We start from the raw sequence: 11,803 nt of genomic DNA on the forward strand, positions 1-11,803 counted from the left end.
CGCCAAGTGCTGATCTCCACTGGCGCTGGGGTGGGGGTGGGGGTGTGAAGGGCACGGTCTGTGGGGCCCCTTCTGTTCCCCAACATTCTTCTGAACAGACCATATCGTCCTGGGCCCTGGGATGTCTCACAGTTTTGCCCCTCACTCGAAAGCACATGATCCCCTGGGGCGAACGCTGCTCCCAGAGGGAAAGCACCCGAATTGGGCGCCTCAAAAGGCAGCCACCTGAGATAAGGTTACTCAGCTGGCTCTGCCTGAAAAAGCAACTTTGAGCCGCTGTCTCAGGGACCTTTCTCAGCCTTCGGGACAGCATTGCCCTTTACAGGGATTGCTTTGTGTAGCATTTCAAAGAGGGCAAACAAAAACAAATTATCAAGTGGGTTTATGGGAAATTCTAACCCTAACAAAGGACTCCACTTTGCAAGAGTAAGACCTGGAAAGTAAACTACGAGGAAGCCTCCCAGGTTGGCCAGGGAGGAAAGAATTACTATAATGCTGGTTACCAATGTAGCACCTTTTCCTCAGAAAGCTCAAAGGATTTAGTCTGACTCAGGTCAAAGATGGCGGTGGCTTTCTGAAACACGGTAGGAATCGGGGCACACAGAGGAACCAGCAGAGAGTCGAATTCTGTAGCCTGTGTGCAGCTCCTTTTGTCTCCATCCACCGACATGAATTTCTCACTTGCAGAAGAAATACGCCCCGAGGAGTCTGGGCAGGTAAAGCAGAGAAAAGCACAGGAGGGAAGTGGGAAAGTAGTCATGAGAAAGCATTAATGAATTTCATCTGGCTTTGTTTGTGCACGTGCGTGTGTGTGTGTGTGTGCCTGCTAGTATTATATACACACAACTAGGTGTGACCTAAAGGCTAAAATGAAGGAATTATTAGCCTGTCTCAGACATAGAAGAAAGGAGAGGCAAAGGGACGTATAACGCTCTTTGTAAAAAGATGAGCTGAAAAGCGCATCTAGTCGCATTTGCCCCAACTATCAACATCTCATAGAAATTAAAGGGACCCACCAAGGGGCGCTGGAAACAGATGGTGACTGTGGGAATAGAAAGAGAATAGGAGTCTTAGGGACAGATAGATTATGGGGATATCAAGGCAGGGGTAGGGAGCATGCAGAGGAAACAACTAGCAATTCCCCCAGCCTGTTACGCAGTAGAGAAGCATCTGACGACTTGGAGAGCTTAGAGCATCAGGGACATAACATTTAAAATAGAAGGTATTTGAGAGAAAATATTATTTGTTTGAGGGATATTTTCCCATTGTCATGCATCTCTTGCCATTCTCTGCCTCAAACTCCTAAGCTTGCCTGGCGTTTCCTGTGCAGGCACCTACATGCCGTTTCTCACCTCTGTGCCTTTGCTCCTGCTATTTCTTCTGGAAATTCCCACCCTCCTCATTTGACTAACTACTACTCATGCTCTAAGACTCTGCTTAGGTGTCACCTCCTCCAGGTCTTTCCACATGGTTGCACCTCGATTATTACACACGGTTTGGATGCCTCTCCTCTATAGTCCTATGCTGCCCCATACTCACGTTACGTCGTGTGAAATTATTTGCTTACGGTCCTCTAGACTGCCGGTTCTCCAAGGGAGGGCAGGGTAACGGTCCTAATCATTCCTGTATTCCCAACACCTTGCACAAAACCTGACACAGACAGGCATTCAGTAAATGCTTATTAGGAAATTTGACTCAGAGAGGCCATCTAGTAACTCCGTGGTCCAGAAAGGGAAAGGACAACTGGTCTACGATCCATCCCCAAGAAATCATAAAATACCAGGACTGCATTTCCTTCTCTTTGGGTTTGGACTTAGTAACTGACAAATTGTGTTTGTGGATTTTTTTTTTTTTATTTATTTGAGACTCGAAAGAAGTATAGAAGTTGAGTGGGTGGGCCACCCGGGTGGCTCAGCCGGTTAAATGTCTGCCTTCAGCTCAGGTCATGATCTCAGGGTCCGGGGATCGAGCCTGGAATCAGGCTCCCTGCTCAGTGGGGCACCTGTTTCTCCCTCTACCCTACCCCCCTGCTCATGATTTCTCTCTCACTCTGTCTCTCTCAAATAAACAAATAAAATCTTTTTTTTGAAAACGAAAAACAAGTTGAGTGGGTAGGGGCGCCTGGGTGTTGCAGTCAGTTAAGTGTCTGCTTTCCACTCAGGTCATGATCTCAGGGTCTTGGTATCAAGCCCCACGTCGGGCTCCCTGCTTGGCAGGGAGTCTGCTTCTCCCTCTCCCACTCCCTCTGCTTGTGCTCTCTCTCTCAGTCAAATAAATAAAATAAATAAATAAAATCTTTAAAAAAAAAGAAGTTGAGTGGGCATAAGAGAGAGGGAACTACATAAACCCAGTCACAGGGGTATGAATGAGCATGATGTAGGAAAATATGAGAAGAGTCTGGTAATCAATAGGATAATAATAAATAAGGTTGGAGAGAGAAAGTGTGCCTCAAAATTTAGGCCTAAGCCATGGTCTAGTAGGCAATAGTAAAGTGATTGTTAACTTGGGAATGACACATAGTACACTCTACTTCAGTTGTGCAAAAATACCTCAAAATTATAATTAATGATCTCCATGCACTGAGTTGTGCAATGCTGGACTTTTAACTATGGGTCAGCTCTTCCAGGACACCCACACCACAGCCATGAATCTGCTTAGCTGTAAAAAAAAAAAAAAAAAAAAAAAGCACTGACAGCAATTTAAAGATTTATTTAGTAAGTCACCAGCAACTAAAGATCATCTTATAACTGTGATTTGGCCAGGAAAAAAAGTTAAGAACCAATCCAATAGTTGTATCCCACGTTCTTTGCCCCTAGTACTAAAAATCAATTTATGTCATTATTCACGGAAGTCCCTTCGGTATTTTTAGTCACTAAAAATAAAGGAGACTCATTACCTAAAGCTTTCTTCCAGCTATTTGGATGTGAAAAGTTTGCACTAATCAGAAGGTCTTTGAACAATCTCAAAAACCCAATGTCTTATTGAGCAACCACACTGTTCTGTAACCCTCTCCCGGAAGAACCCCATTAAACTTCACCAGCTGAAAGCCTTAAGAAAAGGAACCCTACTAGTCTATCAACAGGAAAAAGAAATAAACATATATTTTTAAAATCTTATCATAGTAAATGTGTGTATATGAATTATCTCTTTTAGGTCTATAGTTTCAGGGGCGCCTAGGTGGCACAGTCGGTTAAGCGTAAGACTCGTGGTTTTGGCTCAGATGGTGATTTCAGGGTGGTGACATCGAGCCCCGCATTGGGCTCTGTGCGGAGTCTACTTAAGACTCTCTCTCCCTCTCCCTCTGCCCCTCCCCACCATGCTCTCGCTCTCTCTAAAATAAATAAATAAATCGTAAAAACACCATTTAAAGTCTATAGCTTCAGACATTAAACACTTGATTAAAAAATTAGACTCTGCCCATAGTCAAAACAAATGAATAAGTAATTAATAAATTATTTCCTTAAAAAAGTGTCTTTCAGTTCTAGGAAGCAAGACTTGGGAAAGACCGATTGCAAGATGTCCTTGCTGCCAGCAGAGGAGGCAATGATTCTCTAGCTGGAGCAACTAGTGAAGAGACAGAAAATACACACTCCTGTCTTACAGAATACTCGAGGGTACCATGCCAGAGAAACTGGAAAGAAAACGATAGCTCTTGGTGAATAATTTCATGTGGGTGCTTTCTAACAGGAAAAGTTAATTTGTCAAATTTCATAATTTTTTTTTAAGTAGACTCCACACCCAGCACGGAGCCCGACTCAGGGCTCCAACTCAAAATCCTGAGATTAAGACCTGAGCTGAAGTCAAGAGTTGGTCGCCCAACCGAATGAGCCACCCAGGTGCCCCAAATTCCATCATTTTTACATTCACTGTGGCATACCATATACAGCTTTCCTTAAGTATTAAGTGTACAGCTCATAGGTGTACAGCTTGATGAATTTGCACAAATATAGCATTCCCATGCATCTAGTTTCAAGTTCAAGAAACAATAGTGCCAGAACCTCAGAAGACCCCTCCTTACCGTCTTCAAGGTTAACCACGATCTTGAATTTTTAACACCATAAATTAGTTGGGGCAGTTTTTGAACTTCATATAAATGCATATTACTGCATGTACACTTCTATGTCTGACTTCTTTGGGTTCAACATTATGTTCTGGAGATCCACCCACACTGTAGCATAGACCTATAGTTCATCTATCGTCATTCTACATGGTATTCCAATGTATGACTATACCACAATTTATTGATCTGTTTTACTGATGGGCATTTGGGCTGTTTCCAGATTGGAGCTATCTTGAAGAATGTGGCTCCGAACTTTCCTGTAACAAGGTCTTCTGTGTGTATTTCTGTTAGGCATAGACCTAGTATGGATCATAGGGTATACCCTATTTAGCTTTAACAGATGTTGCCAAACACTATTCCAAAGTGATTTTCCAATTTGCATTCTGTCTAGCACTACCATATCGATTTTAAAGGCCACATGGCATAGAATAGGTTTGTGGAAGGAAGAGAAGGGAGATGGAAGGAAGCGGGCGAGTGACGGGAAAAGAAGAGAAATACTTACTGGGCCAGGTACTGTGTTAAGTGAGCCACATTTCCGATCACATTTGATTCCCATAGAACCACTTTGAGGTAGGAACACCCATTTTACAAACAAAGAAACAGAGGCCCCGAGAAGCTAAGTGACTTGCCCAAAGTTACACAGCTAGTGACAGGTCTGATACTTGAACCCAGACTATCTGACTCTCCAGTCCATGCTCCCAAACCACCTTACTATAATAAGAACATGAGCACAAGACGTTAGAAAATGCGTTATCTGTGGAATTCCTGCCTCAGAGGACTTGGCACTCCATCAGCAGGAACGATGACATGGAATAATTAGGCATCATTTGATCCCCTGTATCCAGGAGAACAGTCCACAGAAATGAAACTTTTTAATCTCATCTTTGGGAAGATTGAATAAGCTTTTCTGCATCGCCTCCTTGGAGAAGTCACGACTTAGACATTCATGATGGCTTCCCAGCTGAGTCTCACACTGTCAGTTTGCAAGGGTCACCATCGAGAGATTCGGATTCAGCTGATTCATAGTTAGGCTACTCAGTAGTGTTCAGGGTGAGGGTGGATTTCAGTAGCTAGAGCTTAGAAGCAAAGAAAGACATGCAATGCTCTTTCTGTAACAAACACATATGACTTGGAGCCTGTGGGACCAAACCCCATGCAATGCAGCTTTTTTTTTTTTAAATATCTTTAACCACACCAACCCTTTTCTTAAAAAAGATATTTATTTATTTATTTATTTATTTATTTATTTATTTATTTGAGAGAGAGCGAGCCAGCACTCAACAGAGAGAGAGAGAGAGAGAGAGAGCATGAGCAGGGGGAGGGGCAGAGGGAGAGGGAGAAGCAGACCACCCGTTGAGCAGAGAGCCCACCATGGGGCTCCATCCCAGGACCTTGGGATCGTGTCCAGAGCTGAAGGCAGATGCTTAACCAACTGAACCACCCAGATGCCCCTAACCAAACCAATCCTTAATATAAGAGATACCTGAATCAAACCAGGCAATGGAGCTAATGTGAATTTTTTAAATATTTATTTATTTATTTATTTTGTGTGTGTGCATAAACAAATCAAGAATTTTCTCTCCTAGGACATATATGGCCTTTTTAGGCCAGATACATCAATATTCATTCTTTCCATTGCGCTGAAACATTGGTTGTGTAGCCACTACAGGTACTCTTTAAATTGTTAGCAACAATGAATAAACATTTTAATTTGACCTACTTATCTGATACTATTGTAATGGTGCATTAAAGGAGAGAAATATTTAGGTTTCACTCTTGATACACTGGTATTTCTCCCTTGGAAAGCATTGCTGTAAGTCATGCTTATTCTCAGTTTGCATTTATAATAATAAACTGTATCAGAACTGTATCAGAACTAGCTCTTAGACATTCAGGCCCTTTAGAGATTCAGGTGCCCAATTTTTTGCTTTCCCACCTAAGGAAATCATTCACTTCGTATGAGCCACATAATCATTGCTTTTGTTAACTTCTTAAATAAAAGCAAGCATTAAAAAAAAAATCATTTCATTATGGGACCTAACTGAAATCTACATACTAAAATCCTTTGAGAAGATAAAATCAATTTAAAATAGTTATGTTAATACTATCTGTGTTCATGTGCAAAAATTTTCAGTATCTTATTCTAATTAAGAAAGATCAAATTGGGAGTTGCTACGTCTCAAGAACTGGAAAAGGAAGTATGACGAACAACACGGATCATGGTATAAAATACAGCATTCATTCTTTTCTTGCTTGGCTGAGGTCCTTTGATGTAAAAGTGAAAGGCGGTAGAATGTCTAATATGTGAGCCATGTAATGCAATTCTTTTCCTCCTTCACCAACACAGCGATGTTCTAGCTTCTTTTGCTAAAAGCTGACATCTGGAGGGCTAGCTGAGACCTTCTTCATCTATGCACTTTCTTTTATTGATGAATGTCATGGCAATTGATTTGTGTTTTATTACCATCAAACAATACCATCACTAACAACAATAATGTTACTGCTTCTAAGAATAATAACAATAACCACCACAACAGTAATAATATCAGCTACCCTTTGAGTAGCTGCCATATGCCATGTACTTCATGTACGTTCTTTTCAATCCTTACAACAACTCTACCAAATAGGTACTATTATTATCCCTAATTTTATAGATTAATAAACAGGCACAGAGGGGCAAAATAACTTGTCCAGAGGTCATAGGTCTGGAAAATTCAGGGGCAGATATCCAAACACAGTTCTGTTACCAAAATCTGAGCTTTTCCCAGTGATCATACTGTGGGGTTTCTCTGCCTCACCTCAGCCTTTCTGGATTATTCTATAACTTCTTTCCCTCTTCCCAACATTCCGCCCTCCTGCTGTTTACTTCTGTGACACTTTCCTTTACCCCTTATCATGCCTAACCCAATCCTTCACGGAAATTATATTCCCATTCGAGACCTTCTCCCTCCTTTTGTTCCTCTTCTCTCAATCAGTCTCTCTTTGAAACACAAACACAGGTTAATCAGTATTCATCACCAGCCTGAGCAGACAACGCCTTAACACCTGCCAGGTATCTCACTTCTCCAAGCTGGGGATCTCTTTCGGGAGACCGTTGAAGAGAAGAGGGGTGACTCAGTGTATAAGCCAACTGGATCAGTTCCACAGGCTTCCTACAATCTGAGATCAGTTTATGAGACCAGGACCAAGACCTCTGCCAATACCCATGGAAGGAAGGGCTTATGAATACAATGAAGTCCAGCACTATAACCTGTTTTCTAATGGTTATTAACAGCAATGGGGTTCAGCAACCAGTCACAGGGGGTCAGAATTTCAGGCTGCCCAAGACCCAGGGTTATTGGGATACTGTTGTTTTCAGGCTTAGGAGTGGTGATGCACCTGTTTTGTAATTACACAACCCCAGCTAATGCCTCAGTTACAGATTGACTCATTTGTTTAGATCTTTTGTGTCTAGAAATGAAGGGAGCTATATGATTAAGACTTACTGGGAAGTATTATTGAAAAGTGCAAGAAAAATGTAAACACTACCTCTTACATAATATCTTTCTGTTAAGTCATTCTACCAATTTGAGTTGCTCATTCCAATGAGGCATACCAAGCGAAATAGGTGCAATGGGTATTAGTCTCATTTTTCTAAATAGTTAACAGAAAACCACTCAGGTTGCTGTTGCATAACTTCATGATGCAAAAAAAGAAAAAAAATCTGTGGGGCTAGAAAAATGGCAACATTTCCTGATGATATAGATACTAAATCCTATTACCTATTCTGACTAGCATGTCCTTTAGAAATGGAAAAAATAATCATATTGATATCCAGTTTATTGAACAGCATTGTGTACACATGTAACTTTTTTTCTGATTACTGCCTTTAACCATGACGTGTTGAACCTCCATTTCCTGAACCTTAAAAACACCTCAGGAGTAAAACTGACACTATTTACAGATGACAAGATATTATACATTTAAAAAAAACCCAAAAACTCCACAGCCCCCAGAATTGTTAGAACTAAAAAAATAATTCAGTAAAGTTGCAGGATAAAAAAATCAATATACAAAAATCTGTTACATTTCTATATACTCATGACAAACTATCAGAAAGAGAAATTAAGAAAAAAATTCCCAGCTACAATTACATCAAAAAGAATAAACTACCTAGGGATAAATTTAATCAGGGACATAAAAATTCTGTACACTGAAGGCTATAAGACATTGATAAAAGAAATTGAAGAAGACACAAATAAATGGAAAGATATTTCGTGTTTATGGATTGGAAGAATGGACATTGTTAAAATGTCCATGCTACCCAAAGCAATCTACAGATTCAGTGGAAACCCTGTCAAAATTCCCATGGCATATTTTCACAAGAAATAGAACAAACAATCCTAAAATTCGCAGGGAACCACAAAAGACCCTGAATTGCCAAAGTAATCTTGAGAATGAAAAACAAAGCTGGAGGCACCATAATCCCTGATCTTAAACCATATTACCAAGCTATAGTAATCAAAATAGTGTGGTATTGGTATAAAAATAGATGCAAAGATCAATAGAACAGAATAGAGAGTCCAGAAATAAACCCATGCATAAAATGGTCAGTTGATTTATGACAAAGGAGGCAAGAATATACAATGGGGAAAGGACAGTCCTTTCAGTAAATGGTGTTGAGAAAACTGGACAACGACATGCAAAAGAATTAAACTCTTACACCATGTACAAAAATTAACTCGAAATAGATTGAAGGCTTGAATGTAAGACCTGCAACCAGAAAACTCTGAGAAGAAAATATAAGTGGTAAGCTCCTTGACGTCGGTCATGGTGATGATATTTTAAATATCAAATGACATCAAAAAGCAAAAGAAACAAAAGTAAAAATAAACAGGTGGGACCACATCAGACTAAAAAGCTCATGCACGGGGGCACCTGAGTGGCTCAGTCGGTTAAGCGTCTGCCTTCGGCTCAGGTCATGATCCCAGGGTCCTGGGATCGAGTCCCATGTCAGGCTCCCTGCTCAGGAGGAGCCTGCTTCTCCCTCTCCCACTCCCCCTGCTTGTGTTCCCTCTCTCGCTATGTCTCTTGCTGTCAAATAAATAAATAAAATCTTTAAAAATAAAATAGAATAAAAAAATAAAAAGCTCATGCACAGCAAAGGAAACCATCAACAAAACGAAAAGGCAACCTACCAACTGGGAGAAGATATTTGCAAACCGTACAACTGTTAAGGGGTTAATATCCAAAATATATAAGAACTGATACAACTCAATAACCAACAACCAACCACAGACAAACAATCGAATTTAAAAATGGGCAGAATATCTAAATAGACATCTTTCCACAGAAGACCTACAGATGGCCAACAGACACGTGATTAGATGCTCAGCATCACTACTCAGGGAAATGCAAATCGAAACCACAACAAGATATCACCTCACACCTGTTAAAATGGCAATCCTCAAAAAGACAAGAAATAAGTGTTGGTAAGGATGTGGAGAAAGGGAACTCTGTGCACTCGTGGTGGAAATGTAAATTGGTATTACTTTTGAAAACAGTATGGAGTTGACTCAAAAAATAAAAATAAAAACGGAACTACCATATGATCCAGCAATTTCACTCCTGGGTATTTATCCAAAGACATTGAAAACACTAGCTCAAAAAGATATCTGTACCCCCATGTTCATTGTAGCATTATTTACAATAGCCAAGATTTGGAATCAATGTAAGTGTTCATTGATGGATAAATGGATAAAATGTAGTATTGGGGCACCTGGGTGGCCCAGTCAGTTAAGTTTCTGACTCTTGGTTTCTGCTCAGGTCATGATCTCAGGGTTGTGAGATCGAGCCCCATGTCAGGCTCTGTACTCAGCAAGGAGTCTGTTTGAGATTCTTTCTCCCTCTCCTTCTGCCCCTGCCCCTGCATGCACGCGCTCTCCCAGTCTCTCTCAAATAAATAAATAAATCTTAAAAAAAGAAAATGTGGTGTATATATATGCAATGGAATATTATGCAGCCATGAAAAGAATAAAATCATGCCATTTGTTACAAATGGACATGGAAGGGCCATGAAGACATTATGCTAAGTGAAATAAGTCAGGTAGAGAAAAACAAATCCTGTATAAGACATCATGAACTCACTTATATATGGCATCCTGAAAGCTCATAGATACAGAGAAGAGATTGGTGGCTGCTAGAAGTGGGGCATGCAGAGGAGAGGCAAAAAGAGTGAAGGGGATCAAAGGGTACAAATGTCCAGTTATAAAACTGAGAATTCATGGGGATATAATATGTAGCATGGTGACTATAGTTAATCATACTGCATTGCATATTTGAAAGCTGCTAGGGGAATATATCTTCGAAGTTCTTGTCACAAGAAGAAAACCTTTTAAACTATGTATGTTGACAGATATTAACCAGCCTTATGTGGTCATCACTTGGGAACATATACAAATATCGAGGTGTTATAGTGTACGCCTGAAACTAACAGGTTATATACTAATTATACTTCAAAGAAAACAAGTGAAGGACACATGAGGAAAAAAATCTCCAACACCTCAGGCATATAACATTGTTTTCTGATCACCTTTAGGTATGAAAAAGTCCAACCTAGTCCACCCATTTTAAAACTCCAATTCACTGCCCGTTTCCCCTTCACCTTTTTGTCCCCCTCAGTAACAGCCAGACTTCAGCTTCAGGGACTTGGAGCGGTAAGGAAATACAACTGGCTCTTAATCCTCCCCCTCTCTTTACAGAGTCCCTTTCTCCTCTGCAGCTCTGCAGATGGGGCGAGCTCCTGGCATAATCTGCATTCAGCTGTCACTGCTTCTTTGACGATGAAAGCCTGGCCATCCGTGCACTCTGCCAGGTAGGGATCCAAATCCCAGGTGCGTCTGACAACTTCTGTAACCATCTTCTGGACATGTGGCTCCTCCTTGCACTCTCCTCTGACCTCCAGTTGCAACCTCTTCCAAGCTGACATCTGTAGTGCACTTGGAGCCTCTGACTCCTGGGAAAACCTTCACCCGCTGGCGGCCCTCTTGCGGAGCATCCTGGCAAGATGACTCCAGCCCGGCTGCTTTCGGTGGCATCGGCTTGACCAGTGGAAAACACATACATACTTTTTTTTTAAAGATTTTATTTATTTATTTGAGAGAGAGAGAATGAGAGAGAGAGAGCAGGAGAGGGGGGAAGGTCAGAGGGAGAAGCAGACTCCCCGCTGAGCAGGGAGCCCAATGCGGGACTCGATCCCGGGACCCCGGGATCATGACCTGAGCTGAAGGCAGTCGCTTAACCAACTGAGCCACCCAGGCGCCCCAACACATACATACTTTGCATGCCAAATTGAAAGTTCAGGCAGTTTCGCAGCTCTTTGTCTCTGCCCCGCCACCTCTCTTCGATTATTTTCTCCTGTTGCTCGGAGGAACATTGAGGGACAGATCAGATGGTCCACTAGATAAGCAGCGGTGGAAAGAAGAAAACGATAGGCCGGGGTCCTCTTTTTACCAAACCTGCAATTTCTGGCCAGCAGTTATCTTGGAGTCCTCTCTACTCTAACTTACCATTGGAACACTCCTCCTCTTCCTCTGTAAGAAGAAAGAGGATCTATGGCGGGAACCATTTCACAATCTCTACAAATATGAAATCATTATGTTGCACGTGTGAAACATAGCGTTATATGTCGATGATATCTCGATGAAAAAGAAATCTATTTTTTTAAAGATTTTATTTATTTGACAGAGAGAGAGATAATGAGGG

The sequence above is a fragment of the Callorhinus ursinus genome, unplaced genomic scaffold, assembly GCF_003265705.2.
Source record: "Callorhinus ursinus isolate GAN/ISIS: 27379988/994484 unplaced genomic scaffold, GSC_fseal_2.0 scaffold33, whole genome shotgun sequence".
NCBI lineage: Eukaryota > Metazoa > Chordata > Mammalia > Carnivora > Otariidae > Callorhinus > Callorhinus ursinus.